The following is a 7,988-nucleotide window of genomic DNA, read 5'->3' as shown; positions in this document are numbered from 1 at the left end:
TTACCTAGGAAGCGCAAGGCCCTGGGTTCGGTCCCCAGCTCCGAAAAAAAGAACCAAAAAAAAAAAAAAAAAAAAAAAGAGCTTCACAGATCTAAAGGAATGGAGGCAGCTGAACTATGAACCAGATTGTCAGACAGTGTTAGCATTTGTCTAAGCTCTGCCCCACAGTTACCTGGCAACAGCCAGGTATGCCTGACTCACTATAAAAGGGGCTGCTTGCAAGTTTGGGTTTAGGCAAGTGGGGCAAGGGGAAGCAAAGGGAATAGAGGCTCCCAACTTAGAAGATCCCTTCCCAATAAGGGTCTAGGATATGCTGGCACTACCAAAAAGGAATGGGGGAGAGGAACACTCCTAAAAATGTAACTAAGTGGTGGGGTCTGGTGAGAAAGGTAAAGTTGTCCTCCTACCCCGACAATAGGGGAATGAGATGGGGAAGTGGGTTCCCAAAACTCTGTCAGGACTGAGTAAGTGGTTCCACTGTCCAAGTGGAAGGAGATGGGTTGCCCGTATACTATGATGACTACCCAGGGCTACCTGCTAGTGATGGCAGTGGTTGGGTTAAGGAAGCTAGGACCTCTTCAGTTGTCCATAGGCAAGCCTAGAAGATTGACTGGAGGATTATCTGGGAGTGATGCTCCTCTGTCCTTTGAAATGTAAAGGCAATTGACAGCCCAATGTCCCTCCTGATGGCACCTAGGAAATGTACCCTTTCCTTGTGGAAGTTAGGGCAAGCCCTCGCCCAATGACCTTATTGATCACATTTGTAGCAGGAGCTTGGTGGTCTCTGAGCCTTAAAGACCAGGAGTCTGGGACAGTGGCTGGAGCTGGTCAGACAGCCTTTGCCAGCATATGCTATTTTTGTCTGTTGGCTTTCTCATCTCTCTCATGGTACACTTTGAAGGCCAGTACCAAGACATCTGCCTGTGGAGTTAGGGGGCCCCTCTCTAGCTTTCTAAGTTTGACTTTTATGTCAGGGTAGCTCTGGGGGAAAAAGGTCATCAGAAGTTGCTTTCTGAGCGGCTGAGGTACGGCGTGGTACGGGCGGTGAGAATGGAGATGAGTTTCACTATGTTGTTAGTTTTGGCTTTGGAAAATGAGAAATCCAAAGTGAGAGAAGCATAGGATACATCCTACAGCCGAGAAGAGAATGCTACCACCTCACCTGCCAGCTGTGTACACTGAAAGAGAAGCTAACCTCCCGACAAAGTGAAGAAACTGCTCAGCAGAACTGGAAAGAACGTCCCTCAGAAGTGGTCTCCAGCAGTGAAAATACGACCAGGGACTTTGACAATGTTCCCAGGGACTTGTCTGTGAAGACCTTACAGCAAACTGCTCTTGAAGAAACTGACTGTCCCTACCAAACCACAGGAGCAAGTCCTACTGTTACACCAGAAATACTGGGTTGTGATTTTGATTCAGGTAAAGTCAACTCTACTGATGAAGTCTTACCTAGAACTGTATCTTCCCGTCAGCACTTAAGAAAAGACTTTAGTAAAGCCAGTTCAAGAGAGGAGCCGTCCTTGGAGGTTAAAAGCAGTAGATGTAAAGACCTAACTGTAACCCTGCATAGACTTGACAATGTAGAAAAAAATGTTTACCTGTGGAACAAGGAGCAAATTAACTTATGCCCTAGACTGATTAGCCCAGCAAAGATTACTAAAACACAAGAAGCCATTTCATCATCTAAGCCTGAACAAATAGAGATCAAGCATAAACGAGCGCAAAAAAGAAGAGCAGAGTAAAGAAGAACCAACCAGAGATGCAAGTCAAACTTCTCATTGAGGAGTAAGGGCAGCAAAGGCAAAGAAAAGCAGGCTTTACTCCCGAATTCACTGGATGAGTGTGTTGGTTCCAGTGATGCTTACGATTTCAATCTAAAAGAACGTGTTCACTACACCCCTTTCCGACAAAAAATTAAGGATGGCTCCAATAGAGAAACCGACAGCATCAACTCAGAAGTAAGTGCATGCAGTACCTCTGAGGGCGAGTCTGACTACGACCCCTAGCTGCCTCCTTACAAGCGCTTGCAAGACTACACGGGGTCAGAGGAACCAGTTACCAGGTCTTGCTCTAAAAGAGGCTCTAAGTATCCGGATGAGAAACGGTGGAGGAGGTGCTGCCACCCACAGTTCCCACTGGTGCCCGACCTGAGACTCAAGAGTCACCTCACCGAGGTCTAACGGGTGTCACCAATAGTTTGCGGCATCCTATAGTGAAAAGCAGGAAGCTTTCTCTGGCTCCAAAACGGCATGAAGACAGCCCAGCAGTGTCTCTGCGCAGGTGTACCACCATCACAAGCTATAAAGAGCCGACACTCAATTCGAAGCTAAGAAGAGGGGACCCTTTTACAGACTTGTGTTTCTTGAATTCTATTTTCAAGCAGAAAAAGGAAATGAGGCATCGTAAAAGAACAAAGTAAACACAATAACTCTTTTCATTGGATACTGTTGGAGGTGATCCTTCTCTTTTGCCTAATAGAGTGTTGTGAGAGTGCGCATATGGGCAGAGCCATCCCGTGTCAGGCTCTGGCCCTTGGACCTAGACTTTGTATGGATTACTACCAACATCTAAAATTTCTCTGGCATCTGTATTTTTTCCTTAAGCAGAGACTTGCAGAGTAGAAACCTTAAATATGATGTAAATACTTCATAAATCCTTAACACCACAGTAAGACATACCATAAGTGGGTAAGGATCCCTTCTGTCATTGTGATTCTTCCTGGAAAAATGCATATGGAATTGTGATTAAGAGAATTAATGAACTGGGTTCTGGAACAAGGTAACTGTTGTGAACTGTGAGTACAGTGCTATTCCTCAGCAGAATAATACCATGTCATGAACCTCGGGCTAGTGCTTCGTGTGGTCAGTCTACAGTGTAAATGTGTAAATAAAGGGGGCTTCTGGTTTTGATCTATGGGGAAAATATAAGTATCCAGTTCAGAAAAGTGAATCTCTACCTGTGTATGTATGTCTTTAAAACTAAAGCATTGTAACTGGTCCGTTTTTAAAGAAAGATGAAGTCTATGATGACCAGCTTCTGCTCTTAATCAGGTAATCGTGATTATCTTCCTTTCTGGCATTTGCCACTCCCAGCTTAGCTGGACCCTCTTCTGTCTTCCCTGCCAACGTTCCCTTCTTTTCCCATTAGATTTGTCCTGTCAAGTTTTCCCACCTGGGCCTCCAGGGCCAACATCAAGACATTTCAATTTTCATTAATTCAGTAGTAAAACATTTGCCTCACATGGGCAAGGCCCAGGGATAAATCCCACTGCAAACAGGAGATTTTTCTAACTTATCAGAAGGGCCATCTGGTGTTCATCTCAGATTTGCCCCACATCTGCATTACTTCCTACATCTGCCATCAAACTGAGAGTCCTTCTTTCTTTGTCACTCATGTGCATCCCTCTCACCCATCACAGCCTTTTAGCTGCTGGTTTTTATAGCGCTGAGGATAGGACCCACAACCCTGTGTGTGGTAGGAGTAGTCATAGTGAAAGACCCCCGAAGGGAGCCCCCCACTCAAGTCTCGGGAAAGACGCGCACCCAGTAGGACACAGACACCGACCTGCTGTAATCACACGAGGAAGATTTATTGTGAGCGAGATGAAACGAGAGCTCAGGCCAGCATGCTGGGGTCGAGACTCATACGCCACACAGGAGTAGAGGAGTTCGACCCCGACCTGAATTTTCACAGAGCTTATAAAGGAAAAAAAACCACAAACCAGGGGGATCAAGAGGGAGGGAGGAGGGGAATTCCAAAACCATAAACTGCCCATACATCTAGGCCATATGCTAGCCACGTGCAACACTAGGCAACACACCCAGGACTTTGCGACATTTTACAGGGCCATTGGACCATTGTGGCCGGAGGCTATGGGTCATTGTGGCTGTTCCAGGAAACCTTTCATGCAAGAATGTTCCGGGAACCATTGCACAGCAAGGGAGGGGCGAAAAGTTCATGTTCTCACAGACCCTACCTCTTCTTTTTGGGTAGCTAGGCGGCTTATTATTAATTTTTAATCCTTCATTCCCCACTTCTTCTTTTTTTGTTAATAGTTCTAATCCTAGAACTTCATGGAGAACTCAGCTTCATCTAGCATAACAGCTTGGTATTGTAGTCTTAACATGAGGATTCTAACCTGGACACTATCCAAGCTTATCCACCAAGGTCATGACTAGCTTTTAGAACTTCTAAGCTTATACGGACTGTGATCCCTGAGGCACAGTCCCAAGAAGTGTTAAGAGTACTAACATATGCAATGTTACATCATTTGTAATGGAAATCAAGCCTATCCCACACCTATCTTGACAGAACCCAGGACAAACATGACTGAATTTCCCTCTAGGTCCCAGCTCTCAGCCCCAACAGCTAGTACACGGCTGGTGAGGGCTGAGAATTGACAGCTGTCAGGGTGGTCAGTAGCACCAGGTACAGTCCTTTCCAGCGATGTCTGGGCTCAGTGTAGCTGCAACCTGGAACTGATGGGATGTCTCAGGGGTCTCCGGGGCATAGGCTGCTGTCAGCTGTGAGCAGATTTCTTTCTGTATCACCTGTAGGTCTTTTAGCCTGGCACACAAATCATTATTACTATGGCACTATGACATGTTGGTTCAGTAACATCATCTAATACAGTCAGGGGGGCTGAGGCCCCATATAAGATCTCAAAGGGGGTAAGGCTGAATCTGGAAGGGGTATTTCTTGCTCTGAAGAGAGCAAGAGGGAAGGAGTGTCACCCAGTCTGTGCCAGTCTCCATGGTTAATTTGGTCAGGGTCTCTTTTAGAGTTCTATTTATTTACTCTACCTGTCCTGAACTTTGAGGTCTGTAAATACAATGTAATTTCCAATTGACCTCTAAATACTTGGCCACACCCTGGCTTACCTTGGCAACGAAAGTAGGGCCGTTGTCTGACCAGATTACCTTGGGCATTCCAAATCGGAGGAAGATTTCTTCCAGTATCTTCTTGATGATTGCAGAGGCCGTCTCTTGTTTGGTGAGGAAAGCTTCTATCTATTCCTGAAAAAGTATCTACAAGCACTAGGAGATACTTGTGATTATATTTTTCTGGTTTTATCTCAGTGAAGTTCACTTCGACTTTTCACCAAACTCTCTAGGTCTCTTTGCCCTGTTTGCTTGCTAAGCATTCACTTATTGACATACCTTATACTTTCTACTGTCTCTCTGGCTAAAATCTTAAAGTCTATTACATACACTTAACTACTTGGACAAACTTTTTATCTCCTAAATGAGTCCATTTCTGTATTTGGCAAAGTGAGTCTTTCCTTTATTCTCTGGGGAGTATAGCTTTCCCCTCAATGTGCCATTGTCCTTTATCTTTTAAGCAATTTGGGCCTTTTCTAAGTGAGGCCATCCCTTAGTCCGATCCCAGTTCCCAGTGGCTGTCTCTTGCAGGCCTGCAACCAGGATGGGCTCCTGCATAACCATTTTTCGAGCCACTTTATCTGCTTCGTTATTGCCCCATGTCACTGAATCTCTTCCCTCCTGATATCCTGAGCAATGAATAGTACTCACAGTTGTTGGCTTCACCAGGGCATCCAAGAGATGGTAAAGGCATCTGCAGTGCTGATGTACTGGGGGGGGTAGAGGTTCAGCCATCCCAGATGACATTGTGTTGTCCACCATGGCAGCACCCACTTGTCTCTGACCTTCATTCATGAAGAGAACTGTTCCCGTCTGTGGACAAGGTCCTCGGCTTTCAGCAGGGGTCAATCAGCCAGTCGCAGAGGTCTTTCCTCCACCCATGGGCTTCTGCCAGTACTTGACACTCGTGCTGTGGTGGCTCCAGGTCCGGATTGGGCAGCAAGGTGACCAGATTGTCCCCAACCGGTGGAGAATCTAGTCCATGGCAGCTAACCAGTGGTCCCATCTTTTGGGACACTCTATTCAAAGGCAGAACATCAGCCACTCTATCACAGTTTAAGTCCTGGATTGGGTGATAATTGTTAGTGCCCGGCTGGCAGGAGTGATATGTTCCAAGTAGAACAGCGCTAAGCCATTCGTCTCCCAGCATCAGGTACTGGTGCACTGAGACAGGTCTTAAGCTCCGCATACACAGTCTGTAGATATGCATACACATGGCCTCACCCAGCCATTTCAGCCCACACAAGCCATTTTGGAGAGCAATTTTCTCATGAGCAAGGGATAGGGGCAGTCAGGGATGACTATGAACTAGTGGGTTACCCGGCCCACGCCAAGGTCCACTGTTCTTCGGGCAGTCCATAAGTATTGTTTGTTGCCAGTAGGCCCCTGTACCCAAGGTCTTTGGATATTGGCCCACTGGAGGGGGGCATAGGAGCACAGAGCATTGGGTCCCTGCATCCACACTTCCCTTCTATCTCTGTACATAGCCAGCACTCTAGGACCAAGAGGCTCTCCAGTGTCCCCTCTTGTTCTTTCTGGGGCAGTCCCTGACCCAGTGTCTTTTTTTTTCTTTGCATTAGGCACACTGATCTTTAGCCAGGAATTCTCTTCTGTTGCCAGGTACTGTCTTCCTAGGTTCCCTAACTACTGTGGCCAGTATATGTTCCTCTCTTGTCTTTTATCTCTCTTTAGCTCTCTAGCTTCCTCTTCTTTTAGTCTCTTTTCTTCCCTAGCTTCCTGCACTCTTTACCTCTTTCTTTCTTTCTTTCTTTCTTTCTTTTTTTTCTGTCTCTCTGCATCTTCTTCTACAGCTATTAGGTGCTGTCCACTTTTCTGCACAGACCCTGAACCATGCATCAACTTACAATAACTCTCTCAGCGACTTAGCTTAACCCTTCAAGTTTCTGTAACTTTCTCTTCATATCTTTTCCTTATCTTAGCCAGATTGGTGGGGCATTTTCCAGCCCCTAGGAGACCGACCCTTGGAGCCTGGGGGCAGACCTGGAGCACTCCCTACCTTCAGGCGTCTGAAGAGAGCAGGCAGAAGTGAGGGCCTTCTATCCGTGTCTGGAACATTTTTTTCTGGTCTCCAGTAGGATTCCGTCTTTCATCGGTGGTAAAGAAGACCTGTAACAGTTACTAACAAGCATATCAAATGGGATGGTGAGAAAACAAGAGAATCTTGAGAATAGAGTCTACCGAAGAGGGCAAACAGCATTTAGTCACACAGCTAAACCAGGAGGCCTTTCTTGGAACAAAAAGGCCATTGTCAGTGTCAGCTCCATGGCTTTGTCTCTCAAGAGAACCAGCCTCCAAATGACACTAGGCTTCTAGTAACAACTAATAACAAAAGGATGGAGAGATGGTTAGAACCTGGGTGCTAGATGCCAGGGGGCTGATAAAAGAATTGTAACCAGTTCACCTGGGGCTATCAGGACCTCAGTAGTAGCCCTTTACCAAACTGTCTCACTGGGTTTAAAGGCCCATGGAAAAGAAAACATTAATCCTGACCTTGGCTACCTCCAAGTAATTTAGTGCTGGAGACTGACTCCTCCCTTGGAATAAAGACAGCAGATAAGGCAGGCTTCCTTAAAGAACTTCTCTAAATGAGCACTCTCCTTCTGTGAGCAAATGTCAGAAATTCCTTTCCTGTTCTTGTTTTCCTTATAGCCCCACCTAGCTCTCAGCCTTTTTAGATTATTCTTCTGTAGCATTTCTAACACAGCCTGTCCCTTTTTTATAGCCTATTAACAGCATTTCTGATCTTTTAGGCAGCTACGCACTAAGTGTCATACCGGCTGAAACTCCACCTTTAAGATTCTTTGCTCCCAAGCAAAATTTAAATCCTTTTCCAGCTTATCTCAGCTGTCCACCATGAGATTCCCAGAGATCGCGAACCAAGGTGTAGTAATTCACTAAGAAATCTCTCTATAGTGTTTCTTTTTACCTTAAGCCTTTTCCTTTTAAACAGCTCCTGAAGAGCCAGAAAAATTGGGTGAGACTTGAGAAGTCCCCATGCTCGCTGCAGCAGCTCCGCAGCTAATTTCGCTCCCCTCTACTGTGTGCTGTGAGCACAAGCACAGATAAAACACTATTTTAAAAATTAAC

At 45.9% G+C, this 7,988-nt stretch overlaps 1 pseudogene; it reads left to right on the top strand.

Moving 5' to 3' along the window:
* The first annotated feature begins 1,050 nt into the window (after window positions 1–1,050).
* Window positions 1,051–2,419, top strand: Sgo1-ps1 (shugoshin 1, pseudogene 1; annotated as a pseudogene).
* Window positions 2,420–7,988: the final 5,569 nt, after the last annotated feature.

Source organism: Rattus norvegicus, chromosome 7, assembly GCF_021556685.1.
Source record: "Rattus norvegicus strain SHRSP/BbbUtx chromosome 7, alternate assembly SHRSP_T2T, whole genome shotgun sequence".
In the NCBI taxonomy this organism is placed as follows: Eukaryota; Metazoa; Chordata; class Mammalia; order Rodentia; family Muridae; genus Rattus; species Rattus norvegicus.
The sequence above is the reverse complement of the archived record's forward strand: the minus strand, read 5'-3'. Positions and strand labels throughout refer to the sequence as shown.